The following is a 27845-nucleotide window of genomic DNA, read 5'->3' as shown; positions in this document are numbered from 1 at the left end:
GATTTATACTGCCCAGATCCATCTACTCTCCCATGGACTCTCTCCTCACCTCTCATCCCGCACCAATCCATTCAGCTAGTTGGCACTTGGGGCATTGCAGAACCCTTCCCTTTCTAATTTCTGTTTTTTCTCAAAATGCTGCTAGTATGAAATCGATAAGAAATAAGAAGAGAGAAGAGCTTCTGAAAGAAAAAATCAAAGAATAGATTGTGACTGGTCATCATCTTAATGAAATGAGTGTTGAGATTGGGGAAAATGCAGATATAAGAATGAGGAAGAAGACTAGAAAAAAGGAACAAAAGAGAATAAGAACCCAAGAAGCTAGGATAATTGTATCTCTATCTTCTTCTATGGACCAGAAGCGGATTTTGTGTGAGGTGGGAAGCCCCCATTCATATATATGCCATGTTACCACAGAGCCTCCTTTCCCATCCCATTTTGGGGCAAGGCTATCAGAGTCAGCAGAATTAATCTGGCATGAGAATACCAGTCCCTACTTTTTCCTGTAATTTTTTATTCTGCTCTTTTTTTCTACCTTTGCCCAGTTAATTGTTATAGCTCAGCCTCTGATATAAATTTTACCTGTGTCATGACACTAAGCTATAGAACATGTTTGTCCTGGAGAGGATTCTTTCAATGAATAGAAATTTTAATAACATTCACCTCCCATTTCACCAAGGTTCTTCTTAGAATCACATACAGTAAGGTGTATTCTCCATAATTGTAGAGCTAAAACTCATTTTAGGAGATCTTTAAGGGTGAGTATGTTTGTCAAAAGAATTAGTATCTGTCCTTAGAAAAGATTGAAATTGATCAAGCATAGAGACTACAATAATAACAACAACATAAATATAGCATTTACATGTGTCACATGCTGCCCTCAGCATTTTACATGTATTAATTCAGTCAGTCCTTATAATAATCCTATAAGACAAGTATTACTGTTATCCTCAATTTAGCAATGTGACAGTCCCAACCAAGTCCCCACAAGCTATAACTGGAATACTTAGGACTCACACCCAAGAATTCTGGCTCTACAGCTTGAACTTTTAACCACTCCATTATATTCAAATAAACATTTGTTGGTTGAATAAACAGGCAGATTAAAGAATAAAAGGATGGTTAAATTCAGTAATTTTTATATATAGTTCTTGATACGTATTTTGGGTCTTTGATATGTATTTTGTTGAACAAGAAGCCCTTGTGTATGTGAGTTTTATTAATGTCTAGAGATCCAGAAAAACACACAAAAAAAAAACCCTCTATACCTGTGTGAGGGCAGAGAGAGGGATTGTTTAATTTGGAAGGTTTGCACACTAGAGTTTCTGAGATAATTTGAATTTGACAAAATTAAGACTATCTTTCAAGGACTCATCTGGTAAATTGGGACTGAAATTGGGTCTATCAATCTTATGACAACTTAGAAGAAAAATTCGGTCTAACAGTTTAAGAATCTCCAGAAAGTAAACAGAGAATGTGGATTGAAAACAAATTCTTTCTTTTATTCTGGTAACTGATTGATAATTTTTGAAAATAAAATTCAGTAGCTCTCACTTTCTTATCTTTCTTAGCTCTGGCCAAAGAGAAAGAGAGAGAGATAATAATATAAGCCTAAAAAGTATTAAGAGAAGGATTATCTATGATTCTGGTGAATTTGTGCCTTGTTAAAAGATTTTGTGTGGGTACAGAGCTGCTCTACCAGAGTTCATTAAACCACTTACAGAAGGAATCTGATAGAACATGACACCAGGCTCATAAAGTTCTTTTGCCACTGTAAGGCAGAACCACCATTGTCACAGGTATGTTTTTGAACAACAAGAGATGGATTTGATATTTTGAAAAGTTGAGAAAGCAGTTGGGCTTCTTTGTTTCTAATTATAGTGCTTTCCAAGTTGAGAGAGTGATGAATAAAAAAAAAAAACATATATGATGTATATGTTTACTTAAAACCCATTATCAATGTAGAATGGGATTGCACCCTCCCAGCGTAGCACAAATTAAGTATGATAGTATTCTCTGTTAAGTTTCAGGGTCGTCACCATCGACTGTAAACTTGCTAGGGTGGACATCCTGGGATATTTAGCCCATGTATTGCAGCTAAGCATCATCTTCTTCTTGGTCTTTTGCTGGTACAGTTATTTTCATAGGACCTAGAAACATAATCTATCCCCAGTGGTTCCATCTTGTTAGATTTGACCTTTGCTCCAACTTTTCTAGATTGTGACATCAGACAGATTGTTTTCTTTTCAGCTTTGTGTCATCTATAAATTTGATGAGTTTGCCTTCTCCAAACTATAGAACCATATACCAAATAAGAGCCAAGGGCAGAACCGTACAGTTCTTTGGCAATTGCATGCAACATTTATTAAGAAATTGATAAGCTAAGGAACTAATTTTTGGACTGACCTAATCATTGTAAATGGTGACTATATTGAATGCCAGATAGGAGATTAATATATTTGACAAAGGACATATTAGATACGATTGAAGGCATTAAGATAGCTTATATTTAAGTGAAATGAGAGCCTCCTAGTATTTTAAAAGAAAATAAAACCTACTTCAAGATTGAAACTAATACATCTAAAAGAAATTATATTAAACCACCTTTGCAAATTATTGCATCCTTTACAGTGTTTATATAATAAAGAACAGGCACTCAGTTGACTGAGTAGACATAATAAAATGAAAACTATCCTCCCTGAAATCAGTTTATTAGCAAAATAGGCATTCTTTTTTTTCTTATTAGGTTATGTTAATCACCATACATTACATCATTAGTTTTTGATGTAGTGTTCCATGATTCATTGTTTGCATAGAACACCCAGTGCTCCATTCAGTACGTGCCCTCTTTAATACCCATCACTAGGCTAACCCATCCCCCACCCTCCTCCCCTCCAGAACCCTCAGTTTGTTTCTTAGAGTCCATAGTCTCTCATGGTTCGTCTCCCCCATCGATTTCCCCCCCTTCATTTCTCCCTTCCTACTATCTTCTTCTTTTTTTTTTTTTAACATATAATGCATTATTTGTTTCAGAGGTACAGGTCTGTGATTCAACAGTCTTACACAATTCACAGAGCTCACCATAGGACATACCCTCCTCAATGTCTATCACCCAGCCATCCCACCCTCCCACCCCCGACCACTCCAGCAACCCTCAGTTTGTTTCCTGAGATTAAGAATTCCTCATATCAGTGAGATCATATGATACATGTCTTTCTCTGATTGACTTACTTCACTCAGCATAATACCCTCCAGTTCCATCCACATCATTGCAAATGGCAAGATTTCATTCCTTTTGATGGCTGCATAATATTCCATTGTGTGTATGTATATATATATACATACACCAGCAAAAGACCAAGAAGAAGATGATGCTTAGCTGCAATACATGGGCTAAATATCCCAGGATGTCCCCCCCTAGCAAGTTTACAGTCGATGGTGACGACCCTGAAACTTAACAGAGAATACTATCATACTTAATTTGTGCTACGCTGGGAGGGTGCAATCCCATATATATATACACTACATCTTCTTTATCCATTCATCTGTCGATGGACATCTTGGCTCTTTCCACAGTTTGGCTATTGTGGACATTGCTGCTATAAACATCGGGGTGCACGTACCCCTTTGGATCCCTACATTTGTATCTTTGGGGTAAATACCCGGTAGTGCAATTGCTGGGTCGTATGGTCTATTTTCAACTTTTTGAGGAACCTTCATACTGTTTTCCAGAGTGCTTGCACCAGCTTGCATTCCCACCAACAGTGTAGGAGGGTTCCCCTTTCTCCGCATCCCCGCCAACATCTGTCTTTTCCTGACTTGTTAATTTTAGCCATTCTGACTGGTGTGAGGTGGTAGCTCATTGAGGTTTTGATTTGGATTTCCCTGATGCCAAGTGATGTTGAGCACTTTTTCATGTGTCTGTTGGCCATTTGGATGTCTTCTTTGGAAAAATGTCTGTTCATGTCTTCTGCCCATTTCTTGATTGGATCATTTGTTCTTTGGGTGTTGAGTTTGATAAGTTCTTTATAGATTTTGGATACTAGCCCTTTATCTGATATGTCATTTGCAAATATCTTCTCCCCTTCTGTCGGTGTTCTTTTGGTTTTGTTGACTGTTTCTTCTGCTATGCAAAAGCTTTTTATCTTGATGAAGTCCCAATAGTTCATTTTTGCCCTTGCTTCTCTTGCTTTTGGCAATGTTTCTAGGAAGAAGTTGCTGCAAGTGAGGTCGAAGAGGTTGCTGCCTGTGTTCTCCTCTAGGATTTTGATGGACTCCTGTCTCATATTTAGGTCTTTCAACCATTTTGAGTCATTTTTGTGTGTGTAAGGAAACAGTCCAGTTTCATTCTTCTGCATGTGGCTGTCCAATTTTCCCAACACCATTTGTTGAAGAGACTGTCTTTTTTCCATTGGACATTCTTTCCTGCTTTGTCAAAGATTAGTTGACCATAGAGTTGAGGGTCCATTTCTGGGCTCTCTATTCTGTTCCATTGATCTATGTGTCTGTTTTTGTGCCAGTACCATACTGTCTTGATAATGACAGCTTTGTAATAGAGCTGGAAGTCCGGAATTGTGATGCCGCCAGCTTTACTTTTCTTTTTCAACATTCCTCTGGCTATTTGGGGTCTTTTGTGGTTCCATACAAATTTTAGGATTATTTGTTCCATTTCTTTGAAAAAAGTGGATGGTATTTTGATGGGGATTGCATTGAATGCGTAGATTGCTCTAGGTAGCATAGACATCTTCACAATATTTGTTCTCCCAATCCATGAGCATGGAACGTTTTTCCATTTCTTTGTGTCTTCCTCAATTTCTTTCATGAGTATTTTATAGTTCTCTGAATACAGATTCTTTGCTTCTTTGGTTAGATTTATTCCTAGGTATCTTATGGTTTTGGGTGCAATTGTAAATGGGATTGACTCCTTAATTTCTCTTTCTTCTGTCTTGTTGTTGGTGTATAGGAATGCCACTGATTTCTGTGCATTGATTTTATATCCTGCCACTTCACTGAATTCCTGTATGAGTTCTAGCAGTTTTGGGGTGGAGTCTTTGGGGTTTTCCACATAAAGTATCATATCATCTGCAAAGAGTGAGAGTTTGACTTCTTCTTTGCTGATTCGGATGCCTTTGATTTCTTTTTGTTGTCTGATTGCTGTGAGTAGGACTTCTAATACTGTGTTGAATAGCAGTGGTGATAATGGACATCCCTGCCGTGTTCCTGACCTTAGGGGGAAAGCTCTCAGTTTTTCCCCATTGAGAATGATATTCGCTGTGGGTTTTTCATAGATAGCTTTTATGATATTGAGGTAAGTACTCTCTATCCCTATACTCTGAACAGTTTTGGTCAAGAAAGGATGCTGTACTTTGTCAAATGCTTTTTCTGCATCTATTGAGAGGATCATATGGTTCTTGTTCTTTCTTTTATTAATGTATTGTATCACATTGATTGATTTGTGGATGTTGAACTAACCTTGCAGCCCAGGGATAAATCCCACTTGGTCGTGGTGAATAATCCTTTTAATGTACTGTTGGATCCTATTGGCTAGTATTTTGGTGAGAATTTTTGCATCCATGTTCATCAAAGATATTGGTCTATAATTCTCCTTTTTGATGGGGTCTTTGTCTGGTTTGGGGATCAAGGTAATGGTGGCCTCATAAAACGAGTTTGGAAGTTTTCCTTCCATTTCTATTTTTTGGAAGTTTCAGAAGAATAGGTATTAATTCTTCTTTAAATGTTTGATAGAATTCCCCTGGGAAGCCATCTGGCCCTGGGCTTTTCTTTGTTGGGAGATTTTTGATGACAGCTTCAATTTCCTTAGTGGTTATAGGTCTGTTCAGGTTTTCTATTTCTTCCTGGTTCAGTTTTGGTAGTTTATACAGCTCTAGGAATGCATCCATTTCACAGTAACAGTCACCTCACAGGCAATACACTGGCACTAAATTCATATCTTTCAATAGTTACCCTGAATGTAAATGAGCTAAACGCCCCAACCAAAAGACACGGCCTATCAGATTGGATAAAAAGACAAGACCCATTGATATGCTGTCTGCAAGAGACTCATTTTAGACCCAAAGACACCTCCAGATTGAAAGTGAGGGGTAGAAAACCATTTACCATGCTAATGGACACCAAAAGAAAGCTGGGGTGGCAATCCTTATATCAGACAAATTAGATTTTAAACCAAAGACTATAATAAGAGTTGAGGGAGGACACTATATCATACTTAAAGGGTCTATCCAACAAGAAGATCTAACAATTGTAAATATCTATGCCCCTAACATGGGAGCAGCCAATTTATATAAGCCAATTAATAACAAAAGCAAAGAAACACATTGACAACAATACAATAATAGTAGGGGATTTTAACACCCCCCGCACTGAAATGGACAGATTGTCTAAGCAAAAGATCAACAAGGAAATAAAGACTTTAAATGACACACTGGACCAGATGGACTTCACAGATATATTCAGAACATTCCATCCCAAAGCAACAGAATACACATTCTTCTCTAGTGCCCATGGAACATTCTCCAGAGTAGGTCACATCCTAGGTCACAAATCAGGTCTCAACTGGTACCAAAAGATGGGGATCATTCCCTGAATATTTTCAGACCACAGTGCTTTGAAACTAGAACTCAATCACAAGAGGAAAGTCGGAAAGAACTCAAATACATGGAGGCTAAAGAGCATCCTATTAAAGAATGAATGGGTCAACCAGGAAATTAAAGAAGAATTTTAAAAATTCATGGAAACCAATGAAAATGAAGACACAACTGTTCAAAATCTTTGGGATGCAGCAAAGGCAGTCCTAGGAGGAAAGTATATAGCAATACAAGCCTTTCTCAAGAAATAAGAAAGGTCTCAAATACACAACCTAACCTTACACCTAAAGGAGCTAGAGAAAGAACAGCAAATAAAGCCTAAACGCAGCAGGAGAAGAGAAATAAAACGATCAGAGCAGAAATCAATGAAATAGAAACCAAAAAAACAGTAGAACAGAACAACGAGACTAGGAGCTGGTTCTTTGAAAGAATTGGTAAGATTGATAAACCCTTGGCCAGACTTATCAAAAAGAAAAGAGAAATGACCCAAATAAATAAAATCATGAATTAAAGATGAGAGATCACAACCAACACCAAAGAAATACAAACAATTATAAGAACATATTATGAGCAACTCTATGCCAGCAAATTAGATAATCTGGATAAAATAGGCATTCTTTAAAATGTACCTCGATAGTTGCTTTTTTTACTTAATGCTTTCACTTAAAAACTACTCTTATCATGTCACTCTCATACACACAATCTGGCTTTCTGCTCCCTACCCAGTTACTTTGCCTGCATCTCTAAGATGTTCTACAATTTGACTTCAACCTGCCTACCCAGTCTCCATGTCCACAGCCTTCTGATTATCCCCAAAACACACCGTGTATGCATTCTCATTGCTTGGCTCAAGTTCTCCAGGCCTAATGCTCTCCACTTTTCTGTAAATTCATCTAAATCTTGCCCATTCTTCAAGGCTTAGCTCAAATCCCACCCTCTCCCTAGCAAGCTTTCTTGTATAGGTCCAATCTGCATCTGTCTCCCTCTCATCTGACATCAGTTATTCGTTCAATGAATATTTGGATGCTAAGTGCCCAACACTGTGCCAGCAGCTGGTGTAAAATACACTTTCCCTGCTTTGTATTCAGACTGTTTGGATTTGAAGTCTTACTACGCAATGTTCTAGCTCTTTGACCTTGGGCAGTTTCTTAACCTCTTCACAGCTCTATTTCCTCATTTGTAAAATAACCTAATAGTATTAACTACCTCACTGGATGGTTCTTCTTATTATTTTTAAACATTTTATTTATTTATTTGAGAGAAGGAGCGAGCATGAGCCGGTGGCGGTGGGGGGTGGGGCAGAAGAAGAGGGACAAGCAGACTTCCTGCTGAGCAGGGAGCCCAGAATTGGGCTCCATCCCAGGACCCCGGGAATTTTGACCTGAGCTGAAAGCAGACCCTTAATCAACTGAGCCATTTAGGCGCCCTGGTTCTTATTATTAAAGGAGATAATTACTTAAACCTTTAAGAAAGATGATTTATTAAGCAAAATGTTTAATGAATGCTTGTTGTTGTTGCATTCTGCTATGTGAGACAGAACAGTAAACAGGCAATTGCAACCAAGTAATAAGTGTATTGATAGTTGAGCACAGGCTGCAAAGCCACAGGAGGGACACAGTGACCTAACCTTAGAGAACAGGGAGGCTTCCTGGAGGAAGTGATTCCTAAGCCAAGGCCTGAAGGATGAATAAAACACCTACAGCATTCAGCTGTCCATACCACTTTTCAATTGCATGCTCAACTTTATATGTAACAGCATTCTGTCATAAGTTTACAAGAAATGTTTTTCATGGAATTGGTCTTTGTGAACCCATTCCTTATCCATAACACCGCACACACAATTCCTTCCCTAAACAAAACCCACTCCCACCCCCAGCCAGCATTCTTGGGACGTTTTAAATAAAAGGTGCTTTCACCATAGAATTACGAATTCACAATGTGGTTAAAATACAGAAATAGAATGTAACCTATCAAGTCAGTAATTTCATGATGAAACTGAAATTTTCCTATGGCTAAAACCCAATCTCATCAAACGACTAAAGGTTATAGGCTCTTCTCAGATCATTTGTAAAATTTTTACCAGGGCCTCAGTTGTAGTCATTAATCTCCAGGCTTCTCAGTGCCCACAGGCAAAGCTGTTACACATAGTGGGTACTCAACTGCATGCTCAGGTACCCAAGTTATTTTAGAATCTGCTCATTATCACCTAATGAGGGAAAAAGAAACAAACCACATTCCCATGTCTGTGGCGTATGCCATCTTCATTTTATTTTTTCTCCCTTCTTTTTCATTTTATTTCTATATATACTTTCTTGCTACTATTGTTTCATGTGTATTAATCTTACCTCCAATTTTGCCTGCTTCCTACCCTTGCTCAGATGTATTGTAAGCTAGTTGAGGACAGGAGGCATGAAGGGCTGGTGCATCCAACCCCGCAGACTGGGGGTGCCCTGCTTAATTCCAGTGGCACCACCCTCAGTGCACAATATGAACACCCACTGGGGCTGAGCAATGTGGTTTCCCTGGGGCTCCATGCAAGAGTTCTTTTGTATTGTCTTAGTGTATCTAAGATAGTCAATCCAATCAATATTGGTTGTTTAATTGATTATTGATCATTTGATGAGACAAGCTCATGTTTTATATTTTTATAACCAACAAGCATTTAAAATATTCCATGAGGTTTTCATCTCTAGTATTTGAATATTTCTTTTCTAATTATCTATAATCCATTTTAAATAATCAGAATAAATGTTAGACTGGTATTAAAACATTTAAACAATGTTGAGGACCTAGATATCTATGTCAGTGTAAAATTTTATTTTGAATTAATAAATGTATTTGTATCTGTCCAAGTAATAAATCCATTAGGCTAAATAAGACTTGGATATTAAATTTACCAGATTTTTATTTTTCCTTGTAACACCTCACAAAATATTCTTTGGTTATTCATAAAACAGTGACTAAGGCAAAACCCTTCTTTGAATATATATTTCATTGTGTAAGACTGTTGAATCATAGACCTGTACCTCCAAAACAAATAATACATTATATGTTAAAAAAAAAAAAAAAGAAGATAGTAGGAAGGGAAAAATGAAGGGGGGAAATCGGAGGGGAAGATGAACCATGAGAGACTATGGACTCTGAGAAACAAACTGAGGCTTCTAGAGGGGAGGGGGGTTAGGGGGATGGGTCAGCCTGGTGATGGGTATTAAAGAGGGCACGTACTGAATGGAGCACTGGGTGTTCTATGCAAACAATGAATCATGGAAACTACATCAAAAACTAATGATGTAATGTATGGTGATTAACATAACATAATAAATAAATAAATAAATAAATAAACAAACAATTTAAACAGTATGTTTTGAACTAACACCAAAATAGATACAGGATAAAATGTACTACTGCTTGGTGGTTTCTTTCTTTTGGCTAATTTCATGATTTACTGTATTTTCTCCAAAACTTACTAAAGGGAGGTATTTCTAAGAGGAAGTAGAATGCAACAATCATATAAAATTCAGAACTTAAACATGTAAGTAACCTCAGATAGAGCTCACAGATTCACATTATAGAGGATGATTGCTATAAATTATTTTATAAAAAGCAAATGCTATAATGACTTTACATTTGGAATCAATTGAAATGCACAAGTGCTTTTAGGTTGACTTTTGAACCCCTCTGATTTGTGGCACAGATAAGAGTAAACGATGGACTAATTAATTTGTGCACAGTTTCTTAGTTAACGAATTCGGTAAAGTAAATAGTTGGCTATTTCAGGCTACCTTAAGTGCATTAAGCACTTTAAACTCTTTGTTTAAATCTGAAGGCCTGTCATTGGTACTTGAGGAATGTTTTCAGCTTCTTAGTCATCCTTGAGACTTGGTGTTTCAAGACAGGGCCTCTCTAATTGTCCATCTTGCAGTAAACTTTGGTTCTTGTTTTATGTCCCCTAACCTCAACTGTTTGCAGGGCTATAGCCTTGCCTTAATTGCTGCTTCCTACAAGTGAATTTTAAGTTGTTCATTCTGATCAAGAGATCAACTCACCCTTCCTAGAGCTTCTCCACCCCCGACTGAGTGCAGAGTATGCATGGGTGCACATAAACATGTAATTTTGTTCGTGTGTTCGTGTTTGTTATTATGGATTGTAGAGAAAAGAATAGAGCTAAGATGCATCATCTGCTTCCTATATGTACTTCCTGTAAGGTAGGTACTCGCTTACTTTATTTTCTTTAAACTTCACGATTTATAAACAGAAAGTATTAAAGCATGCATAAGGAAAATACAAAGAAACGAATGAGAAAGAGAAACCATTCAGTTAGTCAAGGTTACACAAACGGAGCCAGAGCTTATGCACAGGACCCCATACCTGTTGTCCTGCGAATGTTTCTCAGTTTCCTACTTGCTACAGAAGTTCCTCAGGCACGTGTTTGAAATGTACATTTATGGTTCCCGCCGCTCCCTGCCTCGCGGAAACCTAGGGACAGGTCCCAGAAACACTGAGCTAGTGTATCCAGAAAGTTCAAGAAATGCTAGACTTTTTAAATGATCAAGAAATCCTGGAATAAAGGATTTGAAAACCCAAATGACTTTTCCACTTGAAGTATAGTTTTATGGAAAGTGTCAGGCACCTGAAAATAAGGGTTTATAGTGACAAATGTCTTTTCAGGACTGATTATGGCCTTATGCAAAGTTGATGCCAATAAATCTTTTCTAAAAGCCCAAGTCCCAGGCCAGACTGGCAGTAAATCATTTTCCCTGGCACCACAATTCCAAAAGGAAAGCCAGTGAGGACAATATTAAGAATGTTGCTTTCCTGGCGCTGGCAATCTAAAGATTAGTTGCATTGGCATAACTTTTTTCTCATGACCTGTTTTTAAATTAAGAATAGGAAAATATAGCCATTTATTTAGGTAAAAAATTGTGAAGACTGGAAATGAGGAAATAAACCAGAGTCTAAGATATCCAAGGGGAAATCAGCATTCTATGCATTAAATAAGCAGGCTTTTTTAATTTTAATGAATAAAGTAAAGGAATAGCACAGTAATATTCAATGAGACACCAAAAGAAAAGAATGTTAATTTACAAAAAGGACCTTATTAGCCTACTAGTTAGGACTGACTAAGGTTATTAAGAATTTCTAAAGCTTTTTTTCTAAAAGAGATTCTTCATTTTCCTATTTCACCTTAAATCTGGTTTTAAATAAGCCCTATTATTTGTTTTTTTTAAAAGCCTACAGTTGCCAGAATCTCAAATTATGTTAAGTTTCTTGAATAAATTCACCATTAGGAAAAAGTGTTTCTGCAAAGGCATTTAGTTTTCAAAAAAAAAAGAAAAAGAAAAAGTGAAGTCTTAAAACAGCTGGTAGTTAGCAAAGAAAGGCATCAGAATGCCAAGTAATAGCTGACCAGAAGACCAGCTAATATCAACAAGAGATGGAGGGAGGAAGGAAGCTGTTCCATTGATTACAGAAAAGAAAGAAATGGTTGACTTCAAATGTTATTAATTCGGGGAGGAGGGGAGGGTGCAATTTCAATATTGATTCAGTCCATCTGAAAAAATCATGAAATGTGCATAATCATATCAGGTCTTGTGTGAGTCAGGCACACAAACCTAAGAGGTAAGGAAGGTTTCTTGATTAATGTTAATTGGAACCAGAGAATGAGTGGTCTAATTTAGAGACTTCTCTAATTCTCTGATTATTGATACATAGGAATGAGTTGAAAAAATAATCATTTCTTACTTTTCAACAAATAATCTTTCAAAATGTATAACAGGATAATTTCACCCCATCTCGACAAGTTTGGAGTGTGAGGGGGAGGGCGCAGTCATCCCTTCTTGGCTCACCTTGGAGGTTGTCTGGCTGAGCCAATACAGGCAGAATGGGAAGGGCTACCAAGGGCAGAATGCAATAGTTGATTTTGATTAAAGGCTTTATTCATGAAAGAGGTGATAACAAGGATGGAAACACTCAAAGAGCTAGGATGCCTTGCTGGTTATGCCGATTCTGCCACATAGGCACAGAGACAGCATATGAGTTGAAGGTGAAAAGAAAAGTCCAGCCTGTCACCCTCTGCTCATTCACCTGGCCACGTTGAATATCGGTAACTCTTCTAGCTCTTCTGTATTCTCTCTTTGAGGTAGCTTTCCATATTTCTGTGGGTTGGCTACTGGCTATTAGAGATACTCTGGGGAAATAGGAAAAAAGGCAACTCTTACTGCTTGTATTTTTTTTTTAAGATTTTATTTATTGGGGCGCCTGGGTGGCTCAGTCATTAAGCGTCTGCCTTTGGCTCAGGTCATGATCCCAGGGTCCTGGGATGGAGTCCCATGTCGGGCTCCCTGCTCAACGGGGAGTCTGCTTCTCCCTCTCCCTCTGCCTGCCGCTCTGCCTACTTGTGCTCTTTCTCTCAGTCAAATAAATAAAATCTTAAAAAAAAAAAGATTTTATTTATTCATTTGAGAGAGAGAGAGAGCACAAGCGAGGGGAGAGGCAGAGGCAGAGGGAGAAGCAGGCTCCCCGCTGAGCTGGGAGCCTGACAGGGGCTTGATCATAGACCTGGAGATCATGACCTGAGCCGAAGGCAGACGCCCAACCATCCGAGCTACCCAGGCACCCCTATTGCTTGTATTTTAAAAATCTAAAGACTTTCTATAGTAAAGATTTTATCTACAGAGTCAATTTATAATTATACCTCACTATCACCAGGGCAAGGCAGTGAGACTTTCCTTCCCCATAAGCACCAATCTGCCCTTTTGTTACTTCATTTCACCTTCAGTGCCACTAGGGATGCTCCTTTTAACATAAATTTCTCTGGAGAAGATGTTGGAGAAGTGGGACATCATGGGACCTTCCGTAGGATGCTATGATGAAGGGATGATGGTCTCTGGCCATGCTGGCAGTCAAAACTTAATACAGAAGCATGACATCCCAGGCAGGAAACCACACTTGTCAAAGGAGCAGCCACTAATGATTAATCCAGATTTGCTTTTGGCACCACTAGATTCCTCTTCTGGTCTTACTTTATGTGCAGCCCAGAGGAGACTGATTTTTTTCTGGAGAAAATCCAGTGACTGGATTTCCTTCAAGGCTAATCAGTAGTTGATTAATCTCCTTTCCTTCATTTGGGCAATTGCTTCTCATCACTAAGAAGTTTCCTCCTGGACTAATATGCCCACATTAATATTTTAATATTTAGATCCAGTACCTGTTCACTAGGCTTACCATCTTGAAAATTATATTTGCAAAAACTCTGTAATTTGTTAAGCTTATCTTTTGGAATGATACACACTGTCAACTTTTAAAAAAATGTTGCTGGCCTAATTCCTGATTTTCAAAAATAAAGTTATGTACTGTATATCATTGACATATTTTTCAGCTCACTCAACAATATCATAAGCATTTATTTTTATGACTACTAATTCTGATAACAATTCAGGATGATTGCTCTGATGCCATATCAATTCTTATATTGGAACCAGGTATAATAAATCATGCTACATATTGTTTATGATTGATTAATTTGAATATTTGCTTCTATTTAGAATGAAATTGAATAAAAATATGCTATAAAAGGTAAAAGATAAATGTTAGAAATGTTTAGAATTTATGCATAAAAATCAGTATTACCATTTTTCAAAAAAAAAGCAAACATATATTTTAATGCCTTTAAGCATGGCCTTTAGAATCAAAATGGTCTCACTTGCTGTGTTAACTATGTCCCCAGGACCTTTTAAATCCTCATTTTTCTTATCTGAAAATAGGAGAAAATTTAACATTTATAAAGCAGTTAGCACAATGCGCAACACATAATGATAGCAATAATTGATTGTTATGGCACATTGCTTTTATGTTTACACTTTTGTTTTTCAAAGTTGATAATCTCAAAAAATTTGTTGCACTATCAGAACTTGTGAAAAGCCAAATTATGAAGAGAAAAATCTCTTCCTTGGGTTTGAGTTGAGGAATATTATACCCTGGAAATCAAGAGATTTAATCAAAATGGGCCTGTGGAAAATAAACTGCTTATGAGAATAGAATCAAACTTCAAACTTATCATGCCCCCAAAGGAACGCCTCTTCTCTGTACTCCTACCTCATCCCTGCTTGGTTCATGGCTTTCCTATTTGAGTCATCCTTCCAGGTGCTCAGAGTAAAAACATCTGAGTTATCCTTGACTCCCTTTTTTTCTTTCCCATGCCAGATCCAATTCAACTACAGATCTTGATGGCTCTCCCTTCAAAATATCTATTTATTTCCACATACATTGCTATTTCACCTGGTCTAGCCTGAAACATTAAAAGATCAAATCTCGGGCACCTGGGTGCCTTTGATGGTTAAGCGTCTGCCTTCGGCTCCGGTCATGATCCCAGGGTCCTGGGATCGAGTCCCGCATCGGGCTCCCTCCTCAGCGGGGAGCATGCTTTTCCCTCTCCTGCTCCCCCTGCTCATGCTTTCTCTCTCTGTCAAATAAATAAATAAAATCTTTAAAAAAAAATCAAATCTCATTTTGATTTGCATTTCTGTAAATATAAATAAGTATTAAAATACCCATGACTACTTTTTCTAGTTTCCATTTTGTATTTTGAGCATAATCTTTAAAAAATTCTCTATAGGTATTTTAAAATAAAAACCTCAAAATGAAGACAACTAATCATTTTGTGTCAGAGCCTCTGCTCTTTGTAAGTAATGTAATTAAAACGTATCACAAAATTCTTACTCAAATAAATCATAGCATAACAATTTAGTAATTGCAAACCTCTAAATGATCATTTGCTGATCAGTATTTAATTATCAGTACAAGCTGTATTGCATTAAACTAGCATTTCTTCTGTCATTAACTGAGGGGTGATCATTTGTAGCATCATTTCTATGTCTTTTTTGCCTCTTTGCTTTTCTTCTGTTGGAGAAGTATTAGGACCATGAAAAGGAAGAACCAAAGAGGAGGAAGAAGACATGTGTTATTTAGCCTTTCACACTGATCTTCACTAACCCATGTTTTCATGAGCACCAGATTCACCAAGTTTTCAAAGAGGAACAGAAAGTGTTTGATGATGAAGGAAGTTTGGATTTAATTTTCACTTTGAGACACATGGATACTATTCCCTGAAAAAACATTGGCATTCTGAGGATGTTCAAGAATTCTTTCTCCAGGACCTACCAATAGCCCCAACTGCATGTGAGGCTCTGGTGGCTCTGAGAGCTGTCAAAGCAAAGATGTTAGAAACCAGCTGCCTCCTTTATTCATCCTCTGAGATCAGACCGAGGTGTTGGTGGACTTTCCTGCCACCAAATCCTTAGAGCAGCAACTTGCACGCAGAATTTGCTTACAGAAAAGCGATTCAAATTATATGGGGCAAAAGAAGAGCAGTAGTAAGAAAGATAACTGGGTCCTGCAGTTTACTGAGCACTTTCCATGTACTCAGGACTATTTCAATCACATCTCATATATTATTCCATTTCATCTCTAGAATGTAAACAAGCAAACAATTGTGGGCCATCCTTAGAGGAATGGCTTCCAGTAGAGTTATGAAGAGTACCCAAAATCTTCAGGTTCAAAACCACCTTACAGACAAATATTTTAAAAGATTAAGGTAGGAGCTTTATAAACATAGTGAATTATTTATTTATTTATTTATTTATTTATTTATTTATTTATTTATTTATTTATGAGACAGAGCGTGCGCACAGGTCGGGGGCAGAGGGAGAAGGAGAAGCAGGCTCCCGGCTGAGCACAGAACCTGACACAGAGCTCGATCCCAGGACCCTGAGATCGTGACTTGAGCTGAGGGCAGACACTTAACCAACTGAACCACCCAGGTGCCCCAAGAACAGTGAATTCCATATAGGAAATCCTTCATTGATATAGCATAACAGTCCTTTGAATAAACACAGAGTCTGAGACACTCAGTGGTATGACCTGGAAGCAGCTATATAATCTTGTCAGCATCACTAAAATTGTTTCTTAACCATCAAGTATTTATTGTGCACCAGAAATTTCAGATGTACTGGATTTTTTTTTCAGAATTCCTGTATTATTTAACATTTCTCTCTTTCTTACATATATATTTTGATTTTTTTTTAATCAAGAAAAAAATTTTCTGGGTAACTCTTCCTCCATTGTCAAGACCAACATTTTACTATTTTCCCCCCTAGAACTGGAACAATGACTAATGTACCAACAGATGTTTCTAATTCGGAATGTCTTATATTCTTTCCAGGGAAAGAAAGTTTAAATTTAAGTAGCTGCTCTTTATCACTAGATCAGGTGGTAGAAGAAAAATATCACTGTTACAAAGTACCTCTTCTTCATCTTTCCTTCTTTATTCTGCAAATTTTCTCAGTTCCATCTTGGAGGCGGCATCTACTAATAGCCAGTTCACATCATGGCTGTTGCCCAATCCTTCTTCCTAAGATCAGAGTAGGCTTAACCACAAACTTGAACTTAAATGCAAGCATCATATTCTGTGTTGGGCATTTGCTGATTCTGGCAGCCTTTAATCACCTTCTTTTGGTTCTAACACCCAGCCTATGTTTCATGTAACCATCCATCACCATGCTAAGCAGCTGATGTGCTTCAGAGAAGTAGCTCGGTGAGTAGCACATGTGGCTCAGGCCTAACATAATTAGCATGAGCCTGGTCTATGACTAGTTCAGAGAGACAGTAGCATAACCTAATTTAGTGCAACTAGAATGAAGCCTGAGGCTTTAAATCAAAGGTTGAGGGAATAGGACACATTGAGTACTTTGAAGAGGAAGCATGCAGCCTAAGAGCTACTGGCACCAAGTTTGCAACAACCAGAAAGATTCTTCTGAGACCGGAGCTGAGATTTTTGGGGTTGTTTATCACATAGCATTATCCCAATAAAAACCTAAGTAATACAGCACGAAAGGTATGATCAGGTTCCAGATATCTGAGGTATATCCTCCTGACTTACCCCATATTAGAATATTACCAGCCAAAAAGTAAGATAAGATATATCAAGACAGGATGATAACATTTTTAATGGTACAAAAAATAATTTCTCTTTCTGCTAAGATTATGAAGCTTGGAAAATTTGAACCTGATATTAGTGACCATCTTCCCTGACGCAAAGAGGAGCTCATTGCAGAATGAAGCTAATCAGACAGTGATGAAAGGCAAGTAGAGTCAGCGAGACAGAGAAAAAGAACCAAAAGGGAAAAGGGCAAAAGGGAAAGCACAAGTTGCAAGAGAAAGAGGAATGAGCAAAGAAAACAGAGAAAGAAATGAATTAGAGGAATCAGTTTTGCATGCATATGTTAGGTCACAATTGCCCCTGTGGCTGGCATTTTTCAAATAGGAAACACAGATATAGAAATTGTAAGTTTACTTATTCAGCAGTTAATCAGTGCCAAACACTGTTAAATGCTCTCATTAAAAATCTGTAAGTCGATGTAACCCTAGGAGATCGTTAAAATGAAAAACACTTGATATGTAAAAAAAAAATAATAATAATAAAATGTAATGTGTAAAAGCTGTCATAATAAAGAAGGTTACTAAATGCTTTGGGAACACAAAAGAAAGAGAGATTAACTCTATAAGTAAATGAAGGTGGGTAAGTATATGGCAAAATAATTCACATAAGATGTAGGTAAAAAAAATCAAAGGATAAGTTGAAATTGCTTAGTAAATAAATTATCAATGAAGACGAGTGGAAAGCTTGCCTTGGTATCAGGGTCTTTAAATTCATGTATGCTATTAATACACCTCACTGATTTTCTTCAATGTTTTCTTTTTAGTCAAAATTTTGCTAAACACTTCTGGGAGAAGAGGTGAGCAAGGTTGACTTGTGTGGGTGTGGGATATTAGAAAGCATCAGCCAGAGAAGATTACACTACCAACTCTGTGGGATGATTCAAATGGCGACTGAATGACCCCTACTCCTCTTTCCAAATACGTCCTCAATTCGTCTAACATGTTTCATTTCCTTCTGTCACCTTACTTGAAACCAATCCAATCAGAGATTCATTTGAATGCGCAAGTTCATTTTTCAAAATGAAAAGATAGAAGGTATTGGGGGCGGGGAGGGCTTAGACTCCTTTATGCCTTAGCATTATATTAAGCTAATACTTGCTTCTGTCTAGCCATGCCTTACAGTGTGTGAGAGACATGTCCAGTGCAGATGGCAGTGTTGTGGACTGGTCAGAACTATGCATTTTCTTTCTTTTTTTTTTTTAAAGATTTTATTTATTTATTTGAGACAGAGAGAATGAGAGACAGAGAGCATGAGAGGGAGGAGGGTCAGAGGGAGAAGCAGACTCCCCGCCGAGCAGGGAGCCCGATGCGGGACTCGATCCCGGGACTCCAGGATCATGACCTGAGCCGAAGGCAGTCGCTCAACCAACTGAGCCACCCAGGCGCCCCAGAACTATGCATTTTCTTACAGTCAGAAAGATCTGATTTGAGTCTCGTCTCTACCACTTTACTAGCTTTATGTGCTTGAGAGAATTATTTAATGTTTGAGGTGTCTCAGTTGCCTCACTGACAAGTGAGGGAAGTGCATTCATATGCTATTGTTATGTCATGTACACACATTGACTAGCACAGTGTCCAGAGCCTGGTGAAACAACCACTGAATAGTAGCTATTAATATTAGATGGAGAAAAAGTGGTAATTTTGTAGCAAAAACAATGAGATCACAGGTGAATGTAAGAAAGCAAAGGCATACTTTGCCTTTTCAGTACTTTTGCCTAAGATGACAGTGTGACGAATGTTTTTGGTCATAAAAAGATCACATACAGTGCATTAATATTTCATCAACATCTGATCTCTTCCATGATTCTTTCTGGATTTTTGTTTTTACTGATTATGACTTCTCTTCTTAGACTAGTCCTTACAGAGATAGGCAACATGGGTGCTTAAGGGAAGTGAGGAGTGTCTTAAACAAAGGTGAATATTTTAAAATTCTGTATCCTGGCCTACTTTTCAAAGCCATATTTTATCATATCTTATTTTTTTCAAGTATAATTAACATACAGTGTTATATTAGTTTCAGGTATCCAATATGATGATGCAACAATTCTATACATTGCTCAGTGCTCATCACTGTAAGTGGTCTCTTAATCCCTTTCACTATTTCACCTGTTCCCTCACTCACCTTGCCCCGGAAACCACCTGTTTGTTCTCTATATTAGGTGGGGTTTTCTGTTGTTTTTCTCTTTTTCTCTTTGTTCCTTTGTCCTATTTTTTCTTAAGTTCCACCTATGAGTGAAATCATATGGTATTTGTCTTTCTCTGACTGACTTTTTTCACTTAGCATTGTATCCTCTAGATCAATCCGTGATTGCAAATGGCAAGATTTCGTTCTTTTCTATGGCTGAGTAGTATTCCATTGTATGCATATACATCTGCTTTATCCATTCATCTATCAGTGGACACTTGGATTGCTTCCATATCTTGGTTATTGGAAATAATGCTGCAATAAACGTAGAAGTGCATGTATCTTTTCGAATTAGTGTTTTCATATTCTTTGGGTAAATTCCCAGGAGTGGAATTGTGGGGTCATATGGTAATTCCATTTTTAATTTTTTTTTGAGGAAACTCCATACTGTTTTCCATAGTGGCTACACCAGTTTGCATTCCCACCAACAATTCAAGAGGGTTCTTTTTCTCCACATCTTTGCCAACACTTGTTATTTCTTTTGTTTTGCTTTGTTTTTAAGATTTTATTTATTTATTTATTTGAGAGAGAGAGAGAGAGCTTGAGAGCAGGGGAAGGGGCAGAGATGGTGGAAGAGAGAGAATCTTAAGCAGGCTCCATGTCCAGTGCAGAGCCTGACACGGGGCTGGATCCTACAATGCGGAGATCATGACCTGAGCTGAAACCAAGAGTTGGAAGCTCAACTGACTGAGCCACCCAAGCACGTCCCTCCCCCACTATGTTCTTCATATTCTTTCACATTGGTTAGGACAAACTCAAAGCCACACCCTTGAACAGTAATAGAGTAAAATTCCATTTCAATTTGTCTTTTTCCCCCCCAAATCTGGCTAATGTAGTTAATTGACAGAAGCAACTGTATTTTCTAATCAGATATATAAACTATAAACCTCAAGGCAATTTTTCTCTTGCCAGTGGTTGCCCTTGATGGCAAAGTAATTACCATATTAACAGCATTCACTCAATTTCAATACTGAGGATTTCTCCCACAAAGTATGCTGGAGAAAAGTGCCAGGCCAAAAGGCAGTTTAATAAAACCACTTCTGCCTTCACCCTGACTGTGTAAATGTAAATGTCCATGCTCTCTAGTCTATTGCACCTGTGTAAGGCATAGGTTTGTTTGTTTGTTTGTTTTTCTTTTTCAGTTTTTGTGGATAGCAGTATATTATGGTGCGATTGTTTATGGGACCAGCAACTCCACAGTTTTAAACCTAATACTTATCTCTTGAATATGAAATATTCAAATATTGTTTTGTGCATCTGGCAGGGTTGTCTCTGCCATAACACCATGCTGAATTATTTTTGGTTCCCCAAGTTCCCTCTTGCCCTCAGGCCTTGCTCATGCTGAGCCACTGAGAACCCAGCCCACTGCTCCTTGACTCCTTTCATGAGTCTAACTCCTGTTCATCATCCAGGTACCAGTTCAATTATTACTTCCTCCCAGAAGCCTTCCCTAAAGTCTTAATTTTGAGTTAAGTGGCATGCAGTCATGTATGCTCCTCACATTACATTTCAATTGCTTCTTTACTTAGTGGAATTCTCCATTAGACTGAATTTTCTGAGATCAGAGACACTGTTTTGTTCACAGCATGCTTTTAGCAGCTGGGAGGAAATATTTGTCATAGTATCTTTTCAGTAATATTTGTTGGGTATATTTCACTTTTTGTTCATAGATTTTTTTTTTTCTGTGCTATGGTAAGCATTTGCTCCCTTCACCAATTAATTTTGGTTAACTTTGATGGCTGTGTGGTGTGCTTTAGCCAATGGGATGTGAGCAGATATGACATGCAGCACATCTTGGTAGAAGCGTTAAAAATACTTGCATGGTTTGACACTCCTCCTCTTCCTGCCTTCCACAGTCAGCAAAGCATTTTTGAAATAGTGGCTACTCTTCTGTTAAAAAACAAAATTCAACCTAGTAAATTTGAAGATCTTTGTTAAGGGATTCATGAATCAAACAGCATCCCATGTAGTAAGTAGAGGGGAGCTCCAAGGAATTGTACAAAATGGAAGGTTTTTATAGGAAGGAAGGTGGGGCAAAAAAGTTATTAGCAAAAGAAAAGGATTGTTTTAGGCAAGGCCAGGAGCAGAAGGTCTTATCCTGCAGATCACCTCATCTTCCTTTGAAGAATGGAGAGGGCCCACTTGGCCGATTATTTCATTGGTGCCGATCAGAGAATTCCCGACTGGCGGTTAAAACTACATCTGCAGGGGAGATTGAAATTGCAGTTAGATTAGGGATTAAGCCCAGTTTGGAGACTCAGCCTAAGTGATACTATTTTGGGTCTGTGGTTTTCTTTTTATTATCTCAGACTTGGTTCAAAGAGAGAAGACACATGATAAAAGCCAAAAAAGCCCAGTAGAGCCCAGTAATGTGAGTGACAAATGACTATTGTAAATTGCTGAGATTTGAAGATTGCTTGTCATCACAATAAAAGTTGATTAATAAAGAAATTGATTCCTGGAAGCAAGGCACTACTGTAACAACAAAAAAACTAAAATATGTAGTATTTGCACCATGCCTACTATGAGAGCCCTACTGTTAAAGGAGGCTGCAAAAATGCCAATCTATTCTATACAATGGTGAAAATTTTGGTAAAACTGTCACCTGAGATAATCTGAAAGGTAGAAAATAACCTATGAACTTGTGACTTTGGCAAAGACTTTTTGAGACAGAATGTTAGTGGCCCCAAATGGCTTATTGGTCATTATAAGAAAGAGGTGAGCTGAGAAAATAATTGGCCTTTTTTTTTTTTCAATAAGTATGGAAGAGAAAAGGGGAATCCAGAAATCCAGAGACAGTGTTAAAAGATGCAACAGTTTTTCATCTCCAGCCATTAAACTATTTACTAATTAAGACCAAACCTCAGTGCAAAGACCAACTCAAGGGCATGGAAAGTCATTTTCTAGTTGTGTGTGCATTTTCTTACATGGAATAATTTGAATTATTTTTAGTGAATTGAAGCATATCAGAAATTTAGCAACTTGAGCATATTCTGAATACAAAAATACTGTAATATGTAGGCGATTTTAAGGATAATTTCAAATAAACTTTAAAGTGGATAAATGGAAGAAAAGCAATTTATATTATCTATTCTCTTTTAGAAGCCCATTATAAGGATTAGAAGACATGAGCAGTTATGCAAAATTAATATTATAAAGTGCCTATAAAATGTTTTCATCATCTTTCATAATATGAAGAGCTACTATTTTCATTCTATTAAGTAAAAGTTCACCTAATTAAAACTATTACTACTATCACTTATTACTAATAAGACTCAAACTTGAGAGCAAAGATCAAATCAAGACTGTTGTCACTATACTATTTGTTCAGACTTCTGATTCCTTTAAAGTGATCCCTGGTAAGTCATTTCACTTATACAAAATGGCTCAGGGTAATGATACCATAGATTTGGCCCAATGAAAGTCTAAAGAGTTCAAATTATCTATAATTAAGCCTAGAAGAATGTCTTATAATTATGGATCTGGTTACTGGCAGGAGGCATTAATAAGAAACAAAGGTATCAAAAAAACCAACAATATTTTTGAGAGAGTTGTAATGACCGAACTGCCACCAGCCTGAATTAAAAGGAGTTGTGATTGTTTGAACAATAAAACTATTCTTGAGCCCTCAACTTTCTATAGGCAGCCTGAGGAAGCTGTTCAATAGCCACAGAGGGCAATTTTTCACAAAGAGGATATTGGAAAAGGAAGGACCTCCTGGAAGGACGATAGACTATGACTCTACCTCCAGGAAACAAAACTGAAGATTGATTAAGTTTTCTATACTAACTCAGGTTAGTAGACCTTATAACAATTCATCATTGGGATTTCAGAATTGCTGTGGATCAGTGATTGCTGGGTTCTCCCTTTCTCCCTCTTTCTAAATAAGAGTGTTTATTATGGGTTCCACTATTTTATGATGGCTGTGTGGGGTGCAAATACCAAGTCAAGAGGAGCTATGTTTGAGCATGATATATATTCTAAGAGGCTGGATTTCAATCTAGATGTTTTGATTGAATGAGACCTTAGAATATTGTTAGAATGGGGTGACTATGTTTGTTCATAGGAAGGAAGTGAACATTTGTAAACAATGGCAGGTGTGGTAGATTGCATTATTTTACAAATATTCATTCCCTCCATACCCTACCACGCTTCTCTGTGAGCACAGTCTACTTTCTTGCCCACGGACTTTAGCCTAGGTCATATTATTTTCTTTGGCTAAGAGAATATCTCAGTAGAAGTTTTAAATATTCTTGCATATTTTGCATGGCTTGGTGTCCAGTCTCGATTTTTCCCTCCAAAATGAAAATAGCATGTCCAAGGTACTGGCTTACTCCTTCAGCCTGGCCAAGGAATGAAAATATGTGTTTCATGGGGGCAAGATCTAGCTTTACCAATCTCAGCTAAATCTGGCAGAACCACCACCCTCATCAACTTGAGCACATGTGTTGTTATAACCCACAAAGACATTGGGATTATTTGTTACTATAGCAGAAGCTAGCTTACACAAGTTTTGAATGAATGGTTGCTGAAAATAAAGAAGGAAGAATTGTATTGTCCATAAAAATGCTTGGTTTATATACAAAAACCAAGTAAGTGTCTGAATGTACATAACTAAACAAACTCTCAATCAGAATTATTTGTAGGTGGAACTTATAGATACTAGTTGAGTTGCTTGGTTATTTGGCTACTTGGACAGTAGTTTTAATCTAAGTCAAAAGAAATGACTCTAGATTCAATGGCATAAAGGGGATTTTAATAGACTTTTCAGATCTCTTACATTTCTTTAAAAAATCAAGAAGTATCTCTAGATCCAAAATTCTTTTTTTTTTTAAAGATTTTATTTATTTATTTGAGACAGGATGAGAGAGAGAGAGAGAGAGCACATGAGAGGGGGGAGGGTCAGAGGAAGAAGCAGGCTCGCTGCCAAGCAGGGAGCCCGATGCGGGGCTCAATCCCAGGACCCCAGGATCATGACCTGAGCCGAAGGCAGTCACTTAACCAACTGAGCCACCCAGGCGCCCCTTCTAGATCCAAAATTCTAAAAGAAATTCCAGTATATATTAGAAGATGGGTCAACATTTCCAAGAATCTGGATACTTAAAGAAGAGCCCTGCAGATTTAAGAAAGAGAACGCCAAAGTTGAAAGTTTGGGACATTGATTGTTTAATATTGTATATGCATGCCTATTTGAGTAATAAAAACTTATACCTGGAATGTAACTCAATTATATATTATTTGTTCTTTGTATTTTCTTCTTTCTGTAGTAAAGATTACTTATTAGCTGGAAAAAAGACAAAAGAGTTTTACTTAAAAATATGTTTTGAATGGCATCCATGTGTCACTGAGAGAAGGATTGAATCAATAAATGTGGCAAACCCACAGGGAATTATGAGTTCAAAAGTTAATTAGAAGAACAGTATGGAGGTTCCTCAAGAAGTTAAAAACAGAACTACCTTATGATCCAGTAATTGCACTACTATTTATTTACCCAAAGTATACAAAAATACCAATTTGAAGAGACACATGCATCCCGATGTTTACAGCAGCATTATCAACAATAGCCAATTATGGAAAGAGCCCAAATGTCCATTGACTGATAAATGGATAAAGAATTTGTGGTACACACACACACACACACACACACTCACACAATGGAATATTACTCAGCCATAAAAAAAAAAATGAAATCTTACCATTTGCCAAGATATGGATGGAGCTAAAGGGTATCATGCTAAGCAAAATAAATAAGTCAGAGAAAGACAAATACCATATGATTTCACTCATAGGTGGAATTTAAGAAACAAAACTGATGAACATGGGGGTAAAAAGAGAGCAAGGCAAACCATAAAACAAACTCTTAACTCTAGAGAACAAACTAGAAGCTGCTGAAGGGGAGGTGGGTAGAGGGATGGCTTAAACGGGTGATGGATATTGAGGAAGGCACTTGTTATGATGAGCACTGGATGTTACATGTAAGTGATGAATCACTAAATTCTACTCCTGAAACTAATATTACACTGTATGTTGACAATCTGGAATTTAAATAAAAACTTGAAAAAAGAAAGTTAATTAGAAGCTCCACATAGAGAATGAAGTTCTCTATATAGCCTTACTTAGGAAGGTCTGTCATCTGACTACAGGGCTGACTAATCCCCTTATTCATCTTTTTTCCCCCTTATTCATCTTTTTAAATGATTTTGCAATTGTGAGAGTTAGCATCATTGGTGTTATTTTTAAATTCTTTTTTTTTTTTTTGCAACTAGTACACTTTTAACAGTATAACATCATGAATATTTCTTCAGCAGTTATACATTACAGAATTTTTATTCAGTCCTGTCAAAATATAATTGCTATATCCAACCTAAAGCAATTAAAATCTAAATTGTGAGGTAGTGGAGATTGAGAAACAATCTCGTTACAATGACTCAGCATCACTGGAATGATTCACCTGATACAGTTACCAATCAAATGAGTTAAGGGAAGTGGTTAATATTAGATTTATTATATCAGTAAAGTTAAATCTAAATAGTAAAACTAATAAACAATGTTCTGACGTGAGCAAAAGAAAAGGGGAGAAACTAAGGAAGAAGGGATGACCCAAAGAGCATTCTTTGGGGCCCTTGTGCAAGACCCCTTGGAATGTCCATTCTGCACAGGAAAGAGACTGAGCTCTGAGAGGTGGATGCCTCCCCAAGCCTTGCCAGTTGCTTGGTGCCCAGAGTCAGGATTTACACTGAGATTTCCTAGCACCAAATCCAGGGTTCTTTCCATTCCATTCTCAGTGTCCCCTGGAGAGGGACTTGAGACGATGGGCACCTAAAGTCCAAAAGAAAGAACATGATGATGAGGAAGTGGGAAGTAAGAAGTGGAGATAAACACAGAGAAAAGAATGAGCATAAAATAAAGCACATTTCCCTATGAAATGATTTCAAGTGTGAAACTTCTGGGGGCACCTGAGTGGCTCAGTCGGTTAAGTTACTGACTCTTGATCTCAGCTCAGGTCTTGATCTCAGGGTCCTGAGTTCAAGCCCTGACTTGGGCTCCATGCTGGGGGGGAAGCCTACTTTAAAAAAAAATCAAGTGTGAAACTTCTCTGTAAACTTGAAAATCTATACATGTTATTTCTAAACTGTGCCCATTCCCACATGAGGGAAAGGAGAACGACTCCCTTCTTTTCCCTTCTGCTTTATTTTCTTTTTAAAAATTTTTTTTCAAGTTTTTATTTAAATTCTAGAAAGACATATTTATTTTTTTAAGCTTTATTTATTTATTTGAGAGAGAGAGAGAGAGCACTTGTGCAAGTGGGGAGAGGGACAGAGGGAGAAATCTCTAGAAGACTCTTTGCTGAGCTCCACTTGGAGCTCAATCCCACGACCCATGAGATCATGACCTGAGCCAAAATCAGAGTCCAACAGAACCACCCAGGCGCCCCTAGAAAGACATGTTTATAAGTACTGGTCCCATTTCATGGATTGCTAATTTTGTGAACTTTTAAATAATGAATCATATCCACAAAAATAATAGAAAGGATAAGAGATTAACAGATAAACAACAACTATCTCTCAAAGGAGAACAGTGTATTGAGTCCTTCATGAATCCATTCATTGAATAAGAATTTATTGAGTACCTGTTACATGCCAATCTTTTGATCAACTGAAATGAAGCTTAAAAGAAATGACCATCTACTCCAGGAGCTTATAATTTAACAGGTGTGTCAATATTCCTACGTTTAAAATAAGTAATAAACTCATGGTGATAAATTATTTTTGTACTAAGAAGAATAGTTCACAAAATCAATTCTTTGGACACGTGGAGACTGGGTTAAATAAGGTGCTTGGTCGTCCAGAGGAAGCTTATGAGTAGGAGATGGAAGCGAAGAAAGAAGAATCAGGGAGTCTGATGATGACTCAGGCTTTGGTCTTTCTGACTAAACCTCTTCTGAACCTGTTCAATAAAAAGCTGAACTCTTAAAAAAAGAAAGAAAGAAAGAAAAGAAAGAAAGAAAGAAAGAAAGAAAGAAAGAAAGAAAGAAAGAAAGAAAGAAAGAAAGAAAGAAA

The 27845-nt window shown here is 37.5% G+C and overlaps 1 long non-coding RNA gene across 1 annotated transcript in view; it reads left to right on the top strand.

Annotated features, from left to right (window-relative positions):
* The window catches only part of LOC118015123, a 157517-nt gene that overhangs the window by 83862 nt on the left and 45810 nt on the right, over positions 1 to 27845 (top strand). The window contains exon 2 of the long non-coding RNA XR_004680537.1: positions 23428 to 23579. This is a non-coding gene — a long non-coding RNA (uncharacterized LOC118015123). The remainder of the gene's footprint in view (positions 1 to 23427; positions 23580 to 27845) is intronic.

This window comes from Mirounga leonina, unplaced genomic scaffold (genome assembly GCF_011800145.1).
Source record: "Mirounga leonina isolate KUSES-001 unplaced genomic scaffold, KU_Mleo_1.0 Mir_165, whole genome shotgun sequence".
Lineage (NCBI taxonomy): Eukaryota > Metazoa > Chordata > Mammalia > Carnivora > Phocidae > Mirounga > Mirounga leonina.
Note: the sequence above shows the minus strand (reverse complement) of the source record. Positions and strands in the feature narration are given on the sequence as shown.